This window comes from Carassius carassius, chromosome 11 (genome assembly GCF_963082965.1).
Source record: "Carassius carassius chromosome 11, fCarCar2.1, whole genome shotgun sequence".
In the NCBI taxonomy this organism is placed as follows: domain Eukaryota; kingdom Metazoa; phylum Chordata; class Actinopteri; order Cypriniformes; family Cyprinidae; genus Carassius; species Carassius carassius.
Genome location: NC_081765.1, coordinates 8456877 through 8472351, shown reverse-complemented (window position 1 = coordinate 8472351; position 15475 = coordinate 8456877).

Below are 15475 nucleotides of genomic sequence, written 5' to 3'. Positions count from 1 at the left end.
GCGGTAGGTAACGTTAAGTGCCTATTACCAACACAATCCAATCTGAAGTTAATTAAGTTGCATACATTGTTCGACAGGACATAATAACTGTTATTTGTGTTTGCGCACATGATATCAGGAATTTATTTATATTAAGGTTGCTTTGTTCTTATTTCTCTGTTCTGTAAAGTGTATTTGAGTACTGTGTAAAGTGCTATATAAATATGTATTATTATTATTATTATTATTATCATTATTATTATTATTATTATAAGGTGCTGAGAGCTGCAGAGAGGGTGATCCGCAAAGCTTCAGCAATACAAGCTCCTAAGTTGTCAACAGTCACACACATTGTGCGGGAGGAGATTGGGACAGAGGATGTTTTCCTTCTTGGGGAGCACATAGAGGAGTTTGGCATTGACAACCATCAGTCTGATTTGTTGTCATTGGTTGTGTCCGTGTTTCTAAAGATAAGGCTCCACCATGTTGCCAAACTCGCTTCTCTTGAACTACAGAAAGGGAGCACGAGAAAGAAGCTCTGCAAAACAGTCCTCTTTCAGGGGTGTGTGTGTGTGTGTGTGTGTGTGTGTGTGAGAGAGAGAGAGAGAGAGAGAGAGAGAAGAGTGTGTGAGTGTGTGTGTGTGTGAGTGAGTGAGAGAGAAAGAGAGAGAGAGAGAGAAGAGTGTGTGTGTGTGTGTGTGTGTGTGTGTGAGAGAGAGAGAGAGAGAGAGAGAGAGAGAAGAGTGTGTGTGTGTGTGAGTGAGTGAGTGAGAGAGAGAGAGAGAGAGAGAGAGAGAGAGAGAGAGAGAGAGAGAGAGAGGAGTGTGTGTGTTACAAATCATTATAAAATGTTTCTTTAACTTATTAAAATCTTATTTTACTGCAACTATCTGTTTCTGCTTCTTTATCATATTTATAGTGTGTGATTTATAAATATCCTACCTCACATATTTTGATTTTGGTCGTCTGGTCACTTTATATCTTATATCAGAATATAATCTGTAACTGTTAATCCTATTATGAATATTAAAATACGCTGAACTATGTGTCCTGTATCATAGCTGCATGAATGACCTTTGCAGCAAAAAACCCGAGTCAAAATCAGTTAGGTATTCAGTGAGATATGATTAATTAAACGAGCTGACAGCTCATTGCACCTGGCAAACAAGTTACACTGAGTGGAGCTGGCGACCGATCCAAGATGGCGGCTCCACAGATGGGGCATCTACCTATATGATGTCTATGGTTAGAACAGTACGTTCTATGTAGTATGAATGTGGGTAGTATCATAAGCTGCGTCTGAAATCGCATACTGCGTACTGGGTACTACATTTGAATTTGAACGTACTACTCGACCGTTAGAAAAGTACGTTCTATATAGTATGAATGTGGGTAGTATGAATTGAATTCGGACGTACTACATCCGCCATGTTGACATTGTCACGTGACATACGTCGTCACAACCGCGCGTAAATTTAAAGAGCCCAATCTACTGAGCGAACATCGGTGATGTTATTCGTTATTCTTACTGTGCGTTCACACCGCCGGCGTCGAGAGCATCAAAAATTGCTCTTGCCGCTCTGCTCACGCCGCTGCAGAAAGATTCGTTCCCAAGCACAATGGATGACAGGTTGATTATTGCTGTTTCGCGTTTGCAATAATCTATGATGTGTCCCTGTTTGCGTACAGGGACATAAAAAAAAATTTAAAAGTGATACGTGGACCAAGGTGTCTGAGATTGTTCATTTTCCTGGCGAGTTGCTGATGTGCAGTAACGTTATAGGAATAATAATCTCATGATATAATAAATAATAGTACTGTAGTCCCAGTTTACTTTTAAACAAATTTCCCTGATTATATTCATGTCACGGGGGCCGGTAACTGGTCCCCCACCAAATGTACCACCTCGAGGAGTTACCCAGAAACACCACAGACGGACAGCAAGGTAGGCATAAAAGTTAGATTTTATTAAGTTAAAACCCTAAATACTAAAACACAAGATGGAAGAGTTCCAACTCCGTTTCCTCGGTCCAGCAGCAGTGGGGGCTTTTGGCACGATGGTCTCGACCCAGCAGATAATATGACAGTCTATAATAAGGAGCTTTCACACAACAACTTATCTCCAGAGTATAACAGCAGAATGTAGAACAGACAATGGGGGGAGGGATACTTCACCCAGCGGTTTCTCTTCCAGAGTTTGCCAGCAGATAGTGGAACGTACAATCATGTCTGTCATCTGGGTTTTGAGGAGGCTGATTGTCTTCCCCACCACAGATGACCTGGACGCAGTGGAAGCAGCTTTTCTTCTGGTAACTGGAAAAATAGATGGAAGTCACATACAAACTGAACCAGCAGCAAGTGAAGCCCAATGTTATTTCAACAGGAAGCGGTTTATTCTGTTCAGCTGCAGGCCACCAGCAGGGGAAGTTCCTTGATATTTTTATTGAGTATCCCGGGTCTGTGTATGATGTCAGGGTGCTGAAGAACAGCCCTATTTACACTGGAGGCCTGTATCCACCTGCAGGAAAATGCATCCTGGGAGATGGTGTGTGTCTTTGTTTGAGTGCACCCATCTGCCTCATCACAGCATATAGAATCCTGCACAGGTTTTTTCAACACCAGTGATGCTCGTGCACAGAACATTGTTGAGAGAGTCTTCGGGATGCTGAAAACAAGCTTGTGCTCCATCTTCTTCTTCTTCAAGGCCCTGGAAGTCAGTCCTGCCTTTGTGCCAGATGTTGCTGCATGCAGTGCAGTGCTCCACAACCTCGGTCTTCTGAATGAGGACATTGCTGATCCAGAAGTTATGGAGGATCATGACTATGATGCACCAGAACCCCAAAACACAGAAGTCAGCACAGGAGAGCATGTGCGGGGCAATCTGACCACAGCTGTGTCACACCAGACAACAGTGTGCAGCTCTGCAAGAGCAGAATTACCTGTAGGACAATTGAACAGGTTAAGACTCTGCAAATCAGTTCATGTTCTCATATTGCTATTGTTTAAGCTTGTGTAAGTTATGAAGGTCATTTTAAGACGGTCAAATCAAGATCTAGATATATTAATTATTTAAGAAATCTACATATATATATATATATATATATATATATATATATACTATAAATCACATAAATATGAATAAATACACATGTAAATATTTAAACGTGTGTATTTTATATATACACATAAATATACACATTACACACATAACCCGGAAATTGTATTACAGTTATTTGAAATTCCAGCAACATATCACATAACATATCATATCAACATATAAGTTTAATTTTATCCTTGGGGTAAATTTTAGATTTCCAATTTTTTTCACTCATTTTTGATACCCAAATTTAAAGTCCTCATCTTATACACATACAGTTACTGAACTGAAGCTGCTGAAGTTCATTTTCCTGACATTATTTTATAGACGTCTTAAGAAATTCCGTTTTGGTGTTGCTTTAAGCTCTATTATACTACTTTATGCAAATGTTAATGTGGTTTTGTCTGAAGCTTTGTGCTCTTATTCATGTAGAAATGAAAAATAAATAAATAGAGAGAATAATTTTAAATGTGACCTGGTGCATGGGTATTTCTCCAAAGTGTGGCACCCATTCTCAAGACAACATTTTTCAGATGTTAAGATGTTGCTTGTCTAAAAACAACTGGAAACTGCTACAAAATCAGTGTGCACACAAGCGCTTCAAGAAAAAGTTACTTGCTATTAAGCACTTTGTAACTGACAAAATAGCAACGGGAAATACCTGGAAATTAATATTATAATAAAAAACCAGCATAAATCAGTGAAAATCCTAACATAAATACATGTAAAGAGTGTGTGGTTAAGATTAATTTCATTTATATACTTTCTGAATTATGCCTTCCAGTGAATAGGGTTTCATCAGTGGATGAGAACAAGAGTGTGTTCATCAGTCCCTGTAACATCAGAACAGGATTTACACATTACTGATGATTTATGATCAAACTGAGGCACTTATTAACAACAGTTTTGCCATCTAATTTATCCCCCCCAAAATTTTTTTTATCAAAATATCAACACTAGTAAAAGATAAATCGGTTTAATTACTTAAAGTTTTGTAACTATCTCATTAAATTATTCAGAGCCATAGAAAGAGGGAGTTGCGACAACGGAAGTTCGAAATGTTTGGTTGTCACGTGATTCATGTAGACTTCAGATAGTTCCAGGAAGTGCGTTGGCGGCCATTCAAACTGATAGAGTAGAGTGACAAAACTGCGATTTTTGGTAATAAGGAGTCAATAAATGCATTTATTTTATATATTTCTACAACACACCGACATGTGTATGTAGCATGAATATGTAGTTATAGCGATGTTGTTTTTAAAATATCAAATCAGGTAATTTTTGAGGATTAGTGTTCAATTAATTTACCGTTATTTTAAAAACATATTTCAGGCTAATGTTAAGTTGTATAAACACGGGTTGCGGTTGCCTTTTTACGTTACATATTGTTCTTTTTTTCACTGATCTCATGTTAACTAATGTCATATTGATGACTTTCAGATAGTACAGAGACAGGCTGGTGACAGTTGATTTTCAGCTTGCACTGCACTATACTATACTGTAGCAGCAGTAATTAGCATTTTAAGTAAATGTAAAATGAAGCTTATTGTTTACAATTCTTACAATTACATATATTAATATAATTATGTACTTATTCATTTAAACAATATATTCAGGCATACTCTTATACAAACATGTACACTGCCTTCAAAAGTAATGATGCTGAAAATTCAGCTTGGCATCACATGAGTATATTACATTTTAAAATAGAAAACAGTTATTTTAAATTGTAATTATATATTACGAGATGCCTTTTCTTTGTATTTTTATTGAAATAAATGCAATTAACTATTTACAGCAATTCATGAATACATTTTTAATAAATTTAATAGCATTCCAAGCATTTTGTATGTGTCCTTTCTTTCATGTTGTCCTTGCATAGTCTCCACCATGGTTTGCTGTGCTGCATGGGGTGCTCCACTCGGTCAGAGGAAGGTGTGCAAATGTATAGCTTCCCCGCTGACATGGAGAGGAGAAAATAATGGTTGGCTCAAGTCAGCAGGAGCAATCTAAATATAAATAACAATTACAACAACAACAAAAAATTGTTAGGTAATTATACTTAAATTTATTTAAACCCAGGGAGCTGAGACATTGCAGGGAGTCATCAGTGATGCCTATAACTGTGCATTTAATATGAAACTAAACTCAAGTCACTCTGCAGGCACATTTTGAGGAAAACCAATTTGTCATGACCAAAAAATTAAAGAGTAGGCTGAGACCAGGTGCTATTCCGACAACCTTTGTGGTCAAAATAAGGAGTGCCCCTGCTCCACGATGCACCCATACACCTGTAAACATACGCTGCTGATTACAGCTATATTATTTCAGGTGATGCATATATAATAAGTACAAACTCGTACTAGTTGAAGTAATATTTCTAATTTTGAAGTGATGTGATATTTTCAATATTTAAAATTAGCAATTCCATGTATTCTGCCTATATCAGTTTCAAAGGTTGTGGAAAAAATGAATGAGGACACTTAGAGAAGGGAAAGTGACAGTGAAGAAATGGAGGACATGGCTAGAGAGGAGAGACAGGGACAGCTGACACTATCCACTCATCCAGCAGCAAGTCAGTCAGCAGCCAGTCAGCTTTCCAGTGAACCATCAGCCAGTTACCTGGGTCTATTAAAAAAATTAAAGAGACAAGAAAAAAAAAATCAAACAATGCGAAGGCAGCACTAAGAAAAATAAAAAATGAAAATGCAGCTTTAAAAAAAATGGTCCCCTCAGCACTCCTGACCTGCATCCTCACTGATGTTCCATCACAGAACAGTCCAGTGGCACCACTAATCCTCCACCTACCAGCACCCACAGAATGTTACAGTATGTTACTTTTATACACTAACAAGTTTAAGTATATAATACAGTAGTATTATAATATAGATAGGTTATATAATATAGACAGGTAATAGTCAATGAATCACAATGACTAAAAACACTCCACCCATTTTTTTGCAAACTCAATTCACTCTAAATTTATATCAATAGGGTGCATTTTATTATTAAGGAATTTAATTATTTAATATGTTATTTACCACTTCCAGTTACCGCTGTCACACGCGGTCAAACGTTAATATTGAACTAATAGGCTATGTAACGTTAGCTAACTTTCCCCACCCAGCAAAAAAAAAGTTTAGACTCCTTTTCTCTAATTCCAAACACAATGGATGAAACTGAATTAAGAGAACAGATTTTACAATTAATAGGGTGTTCGTTACTAACTTTATTCAGCTACAATCCTAGCCTAATCTGTTAATCTGCTACTCATTTAATGATTTTATATTCTACTAGAAGGTTTTAACTTACAGTTTATTGTTATTAAGATGTACTAATAATTTACAATCATATTATTTAAACGTCTTTTAAAAGTGCGTCGCAAACGGTTTGTTCTGCTGCATCTCTACGGCGCGGCATCGGTTTGCTGCTACTTCCGGGAACTATTGAGAGGCTCCACGAGCCGCCATTGCTGTAAAAAAGCGTTCCATTGGAGTCAATAGAGTTGTCGCAACTCTCTCTCTATATGGCTCTGAAATTACTTAACGAGTTTAAAGAAAACCGCGTTAACGAGCTGAAGCACAGCATCTGATTGATAATAATGATTAAACATCTTTTTACACTCAATTTACAAAATCTTCTAATCAATTTACAATGTGTAAACCTTCACCTTCAGTCATTTAATTGGATTATGTTAAACAAGTACACTCTAACCACGATGAACAACGTTTATCCATAAGGTACTTACACTTCAAGACACAACAGCCACGTCGCGGTTTTCCGTTATTTCCGAATATGGGCCTCCTCTCCCGTGGCCTCATGGGATAGAGTAGTGTCCATCGTATGCATGCTACGGAATTCGGGCGGAAGTAGTAGGTCATCCGGGTACATCTCGCCTACTGTTTTTCGAATGCTAAGAATTCGGACATACTACTTGCTTCGCATACTGTTTTTCGCCTACTATATAGTATGGAAGTATGCGATTTCGGATGCAGCGTATGTCTTTTAAAGGCTAATGTTTTTGTGTGTTTGAAGAGTGGAGAAGTAGCTATTTGCCATCTAGTTGTAGCCAATACATTTTGTATGTTTTAAAAATAATTTGCATATCGCGCTTCATTTATATCATGAAATTTTGGCCAAGGGTATTAAACAACAAGAAAAACAGCACCCAAATAGCAACAATAAACGTTATATAAACTCTAAAAGTTGATGAGAGTGTATAATGCGATGCTTTTGCCTCAGATGTGGTCATTCTATTGACAGACAAAACACAGAACTCCGTGATTTGCTGGTCAAAAACCTTGTTAACTCCACTTGAGCTTAATTTTCATATAATGTTAAGTGCAGATGTCTGATACAATACCAACACTGACAACGTAGTGTTTAACCTAAATATAGCCATAATTATTTATCAACCTCTGCTAGTCGTTGACTCATATATCGACAAGGCCGATATATCGGCCGATATTTAGCATTTTTTAAATATCGGCATCAGCCGATACGTTTTTCTGCTTGGCCAATGTGTTCGAGACTTTTATTTTGAAGGCACTGAGAAAGGCAGCACCTGAGCACACAGCTCACATTCTCCCTTTTGTTCACTATCGTCATTAACAGTTCGGTCTAATACAGATAAAAGTCTTTCTAATAATCCGATAGAACAGTTAAACAAAGGAATTCATGTATACAAAAAGTGTTATAACGATTGCTTTTATATTATTAGTAATAGAAAGACAAACATTATATTACTTTCTTGTTTGCCATCAGCATTAAGCTAAAACACATTTATATGATTCTGAACTAATTTTTTAATGACTAAGACAGTGTGACTTCAGAATTCAGCTGCAAGATCTTGTGAAGTGTGCCTATTTATCCAGCATGATCGCGTGTTCTCTGTGTGATGTTCAGTCTGTGTTAATTGAATCCTTTAAACGTTAAACTCATGATTTCAAATTATGCTGCACTTTATGTATTTGCCCACTGACTTATTCACATTATTTTCTGTGTACTGTATGTAAAATGAGTGTTACCCTTGTTTTATTTGAAAAAATTTTCCCCAATCCACACAATCTTCCCAGAATACTGAGTGTCCTGTTGGTTACAGTGTTTACTTACTTTTTAATAATATTTTTATTAAATGTTTATTTATTTGTGAAAAATACTTCGTCATCTAAAGTATAAGTATGTTTATTTTACACATTTATTTTTTATCCATTGTCAAATGATTTCAAATTTCTGAAATATTAATTAAAATAAAAAAATTATATCTGCTTTATATCGGCTACCCTGCTTTCCAAGATATCGGCATCGACATCGGCTGTCAAAAAAACAATACAGGGCCTGTGCCGATGGTATAAAAATGGATCACCTCAAAATCGGTTAGAAATAAGACTGATCAACTGATGAAAATCGTCCGATTTTGATCCCTGGCAGATCGATCGGTGCATCTCTTATTCATATATTGTTTTTTTTTTTTTGCGTTTAATATTCACAGACACTGGTCCATATCACATTTTAATTAAACTGTTTTCAATTTTTTTAAATGATAGGGCCGTATGTTTCAGAATAGTCAGTGCAATTTGGGGAAAAAATCTGTTAAATGTTTATGTGGATGTATGTAAATATTCAAATGTAATCCCCTTTGTAATCATTGTGTGCAAAGATGGCCATTGGAGTGCATTATACAATGGTGAGTATAAAAGGAATATGGAGGTAAATCAGAAGTTCTCACATTCAGATTTTCAACCTCTCGAGTTTAGCTAGTCATATTAATATTTGTATAAACCCGATTCCAAAAAAGTTGGGACACTCTACAAATTGTGAATAAAAACAGAATGCAATGTGGATGTTTCAAATTTCAATATTTTATTCAGAATACAACATAGATGACATATCAAATGTTTAAACTGAGAAAATGTCAAATTTTTAGGGGAAAAAAAGTTGATTTTAAATTTCATGGCATCAACACATCTCAAAAAAGTTGGGACAAGGCCATGTTTAACACTGTGTGGCATCCTCTCTTCTTTTTATAACAGTCCTCAAACGTCTGGGGACTGAGGAGACAAGTTGCTCAAGTTTAGGAATAGGAATGTTGTCCCATTCTTGTCTAATACAGTTGCTCAACTGTCTTGTCGCATCTTCCTCTTTATGATGATTATTATGATTCTACGCAGCCATGATGTTGTAATAGATGCATTATGGGGTCTGGCATTGTCATGTTGAAAAAATGCAAGGTCTTCCCTGAAAGAGACGACATCTGGATGGGAGCTTATGTTGTTGTAGAACTTGGATATACCTTTCAGCATTGATGGAGCCTTTCCAGATGTGTAAGCTGCCAGTGCCACATGCACTCATGCGACCCCATACCATCAGAGATGCAGGCTTCTGAACTGAGCGCTGATAACAACTTGGGTTGTCCTTGTCCTCTTTAGTCTGGACGACATGGCATCCCAGTTATCCAAAAAGAACTTCAAATCTTGATTTGTCTGACCACAGAACAGTTTTCCACTTTGGCACAGACCATTTTAAATAAGCCTTGGCCCAGAGAAAACGCCTGTGCTTCTGGATCATGTTTAGATATGGCTATATGACCTATAGAGTTTTAGCCGGCACGAATGGCACGGTGGATTGTGTTCACCGACAATGTTTTCTGGAAGTATTCCTGAGCCCATGTTGTGATTTCCATTACAGTAGCATTCCTGTTTGTGATGCAGTGCTGTCTAAGGGCCCGAAGATCACGGGCATCCAGTATGGTTTTCCAGCCTTGACCCTTACACACAGAGATTGTTCCAGATTCTCTGAATCTTTGGATGATATTGTGCACTGTAGATGATGATAACTTCAAACTATTTTCAATTTTTCTCTGAGAAACTCCTTTCTGATATTGCTCCACTATTTTTCGCCACAGCATTGGGGGAATTGGTGATCCTCTGCCCATCTTCACTTCTGAGAGACACTGCCACTCTGAGAGGCTCTTTTTATACCCAATCATGTTGCCAATTGACTTAATAAGTTGCAAACTGGTCCTCCAGCTGTTCCTTATGTGTACATTTAACTTTTCCAGCCTCTTATTGCTACCTGTCCCAACTTTTTTGGAATGTGTAGCTCTCATGAAATCCAAAATGAGCCAATATTTGGCATGACATTTCAAAATGTCTCACTTTCAACATTTGATATGTTATCTATTGTGAATAAATTATAAGTTTATGAGATTTGTAAATTATTCCACTCCTTTTTTTGCTCACAATTCCTACAGTGTCCCAACTTTTCTGGAATCGTGTTTGTATTTGTAAGTATAAATTTACACTCACAGCTCTGATGTGAAAAGCTGCAGCTTTCAATTTGCACACAAAGACAATGACCAAAACACCCATGTTTTGAATTGGAAGTTGTAGAATGATATTCACACAAAGAAAATGACATACACAAATGTTAATGACATATTTTCTTTTGCACTTCACTTCAGTTTCACTGCATAACGTCAAGTCCGCACTTACAACCTCTCAGATCTGGCAGTACAAGTTCAAATCCTGGCGCTCTGAATTTTGGTACTCTTTTTGCGGTATTCCTGTTGCAAAACTCACTTGTGCACTTGTACAGGTGCTGGTCATATAATTAGAATATCATCAAAAAGTTGATTTCACTAATTCCATTCAAAAAGTTAAACTTGTATATTATATTCATTCGTTACACACAGACTATTATATTTCAAATGTTTATTTCTTTTTATTTGGATGTTTATAAAGCTCAAGTGGTAGAGCATTGTGTTTGCAGCGCAAGGTAGTGGGTTCGATCCCCAGGGAACACATGTTAGGTAAAATAAGTTAGCCTGAATGCACTGTAAGTCGCTTGGGATAAAAGCGTCTGCTAAATGCATTAATTTAATTCATATTTTCAAAGATTAAAGATTAAACAGGGAAATAAAATGATTGCACCAGTATAAATTAGGTGGCGTTATGCACTAAGCATGTAAACGACCATTGAACAAAAGAAGAAGAAAGAATCAGCATGGCACGCTTTTTCTTAGCGTCCGTTTCCATAGTGACTCATCGATTCGTCGCTCTGTTGAGAATGTTTTGAGTCTTAGGGGCCGTTCACATATCACGCCTAAAACGCGTGGAAAACACTAGGCGCGCCGCTTTCTCCTTCTTTCCAAAGCGCTCGGGCAGTTGCGCCCCTGAGGCGTCTGCCGTTGCTAAGCAACCATGACGTGCTCTCTCCATGAAGACACGGAAATTTCAGCAAAGGATAAATGGATTTGCAGCACTAAAAATCGCTTTCAGTAGCTCTGCTACTAAATTTATTTCAAAATTGCAATCCATATACAGCTATGATCAGCTGTTCATTCATCTTGGCTGAGCTTTCAACGTTGTTACGGGAAAGGATGAAGCTGATTGGTTAGTTCTTGTCACATGACCTGCGGTGCGCTTGCGGAATTCTGAAAAATTGAGATGTTTTTTAACTCGATGTGGTGCGGACGCGCCTGGAAAAAACGAGTGCATCACTTCCATTAGGAGCGCGCATACCGCGTCTACATTTGAAATAACGAACTTGAGCACACAAAAGATGCGATATGTGAATGGCCCCTTAATCAGGAACAGACTCTGAGTTAAATGAACTTACACGTTTTTGGAACCACATACCTCGAGTAAGCAAGGTTTGTGGTTAATCAACTGAAAGTTCAGGGTATAGACAGTAAGATAACTGTGCTTTCTGAAATACACCCCTGGGGTAAGCCCTGTAAGCCAGTTCTAAAACTGCAATTTCCACGGTGAACAAAATAAACTTTAGGCGCATCCCAATTCATTTACTTTTGGCACTATTCTATGCCATTTTGTAGTATAAATAGGACATTCACACTGAAAATTCCAAAAAGAAAAAGTGCATTTTAAATACCAGAATGATGCACTAAAGGTCCCGTTCTACGTGATCCCATGTTTTAAACTTTAGTTAGTGTGTAATGTTGTTGTTAGAGTATAAATAATATCTGTAAAATTCTAAAGCTCAAAGTTCAATGCCAAGCGAGATATTTTATTTAACAGAATTCGCCTACAACGAACGACCCGTTTGGACTACATCCCTCTACTTCCTGCAGGAATGACGTCACTAAAACCATTTTTTGACTAACCTCCGCCCACAGGAATACACAAAAAAGGGGTGTGGTCTTGTTGCGCTCGCACGGAGAAGGAGGAAGAGTTGCGTTTGAAGAGTGCTTTTGTCGCCACGTTGTCGAAACGCTGTTATTTTCATCTCGGAGTCCAGTTTGTTTGGGCTTCCCAGGGATGCTGTACTTCGAGATTAATGGTTACAATGCATGTTTAACTCGGTTCCCGAAAATTATAATCCACATGTAAAACTATGTGCAGCACATTTTGCTAAGGACAGCTTCCTCAATCTCAATCAGTTTAATGCTGGATTTGCACAAAGATTATTCTTGAAAGATGGAGCAGTTCTCTTTTTATCTGGAGAAGGCGTTGTTTATGGACCACAGTCGGTAAGTGTATTTTATTATTTAAGTTGGTGCATTTAACAGTTTCTGTTACCTATTACACAAAGGGCAACGCTGTTTAGCTTTGTTAACTTGATGTTAGGGCTATGCAAAATAATCGAATGCGATTTTCATGCGCATCTCGTCAGGTTTTCAAAACAAATCCTGCCCACTTGCTTCTCAAAACTAGTCCAAAACTAGCCCAATCATGTTTCCAGGAGGGCAGTGCACGCTCCGCTTCTGTCCAATCACAACACAGGAACCGCTGGCACAATCAGAACTCGTTACGTATTTCTGAGGGAGGGACTTCATAGAACAAGGAAGTCATCAGCCCGTTTTTATCACCGTGAACAGCAGTATACAGATAGGTGAATTGTGTGAAAAATACTTTTTTTTTTTTTCACATGCGAAACATGAACATGTTATATTGCACACTGTAAACACAATCAAAGCTTCAAAAAAGCATGAAAAACGGGACCTTTAATTGCCTGAAAAAACTAAGTGTGGCATGTTGGACACTTAATGCACAAGGGGAAGGCATATCAGACTCCAATGATGAATGAAAAAATAACCTTATATAATTCATACACTACACAGTTAAGTACATAGTGTATAGTGCATCATTTGGGACACAAATATTCTTAATAGAGCGCCGAATCCATGAGTCATTATAGAAATGGATGTGAAAAATGTGCCATACTTCTATTTTTTTTGTTTGTTTGTTTAATGTCAAATTTAGTTTTTAATGCATCCTAACACTTAATGGGTGATTGTGCAAACATTTTTTTACATTACAGTTTAATATATATTTTTATAACTGTGAACAAGAGTCATATTGTTTGTTTGATGTGTAAATGTAGTTGATGTATAAATTTAAAGGGGTCATATGATGTGATTAAAATTTTTACTTTCTCTTTGGAGTGTTACAAGCTCTTGGTGCATAAAGAAGATCTGTAAAGTTGCAAAGACTAAAGTCTCAAATCCAAAGAGATATTCTTTATAAATTATAAGACTCTGCCACACCCCCCTAAAATGTCTCATTCAAACACGCTCCACATGTCTACGTCACTATGTGGAAATATTTGCGTAATGCTGCCCAAATGTTCACGCAAAGAAGGTGTGGTTTCAGTAACTGCAGTTAATGTTGAAGCAGCCGTGTCAGGGAGATACTGTGTGTATCTAGGCGAAAGCAAAAGTACATTATTTGGCCTTCTGAAAGTAGATGCATTTACGAATCTTTAAGATTACTTACAACAGAACAGCAACACATTTTATGGACCACCATTTCATGAACCAGAGGAGGTAATTCTGACTTTGCTATGACAATCTGGCGCTTCTGAATCTGCTACTTTAAATATGTTTTGTTATTAGTTTAAGTATTTGCTATTGAATGTTCAAATGTTCCGGGGGTTGTGTGTGTGTGTGAGAGACAGAGAGAGAGAGAGAGAGAGAGAGAGAGAGAGAGAGAGAGAGAGAGAGAGAGAGATGGTCACACAGTGGATTCAGTGTCTTGACCGTCTGAGGCTTGTGTTCTGCAAACACATATGAGCTTCATCACTTTGTCACACGACTCTGTTCCCCTTTAGGGCTTGATCTGATGGTAAAACTAAGGACATTCTTAACTGTCATTACATTTATTTTGAAAGATGAAGCTCACGATTAGGGAAAGGGCCGTTATATTTCTGATGAGTGCTTGCGGTGTTCAGCCAATCACAATGCACTGGATCAATTGGCCAATCAGAGGAAGGAGGGCATAGAGGACCTACAATAATGTACAGTATTTAAAAAATAATGGGTTTTTTTTTACATTAAAGCATGTCAACATATTCTGGTACACCAAATTCACAAAATAATGATCTTTAAATAAGCAACATATGACACCTTTAATAAGATATGGCTTTTTATTATTTAGCTATTTTACTTGCACATTTGCTATGACATATTTCTATAAAAAAATACAAATGTGTTATATTTTATAGTGCAAAAAAGAGAGAGAGAAATTGAATGGAGATCCATGAGTGAGATTAGGATAAAATTAATAAGGAAAATAAAAATTGCTTCATTTTATTATAATGATTTTAGAAATATATAAATATATAGGAAATAACCTGCTTTCTGGAACACCTCCGCCCCCAAACCCCCCTTCATTAAACAATGTAGTATTACAGTATCTTTGGATAAATAATAATAATAATAAATGCATTTACCAGCTGAAGAAATGTTAATGTAGAAGTGCACTGTATTTGCTGATTTTTTTATGAGTGCTCAAGTTGATGAGGTTTGACATCATTTTTTAGTTTGACATCATTTGTTTATTTTTGAGTTTTAAGTGTGGCTTAGTTTTTTGTTACCAAATATGTTTGACTTATTTTTGAAGTATGATTTTACTTTTGCTTGAAGAATAGTGATAGTCCCTTTTACTTTGTTTTCCACCCATTTTATTCTATGTACTTTCAAGCTTAATGTATTTGTAATACTTTAATAAAAGTTTAAACTTCAGCCTGTAACTGAAGGTCATTTGGATGAAGATTTTCTTCAGCTGTATGTAATATTAAACCTCTTAGCCTGTTTGACAACAATGAAATCTTGATTCAGCAACCTGTTTTGTTGTTAGTAAACTGTCATTCAAACGTTTCAGGTTGTAGCCAGGACATGTACTCACTCTAGCAGAGCATACATGTAAAATGTATCAAATGAAAACAGTGTTAGTGTTGAAGCACATGGTGTGGTTGAGGTGGACGTTGAGACTACACAAAGCAGCATTATTTCAAAATCACCATCACTGCATTTCCCATTTCTATAAAGAAAAACACAATTTTCCCCACTCTTACTGAAGTAAGAGCCAAGTATGCGGGGAAAAAAATCCTTGTACACAGTAACTACACAAATCTGTAGAGTAAAATGTCTTCAAATGC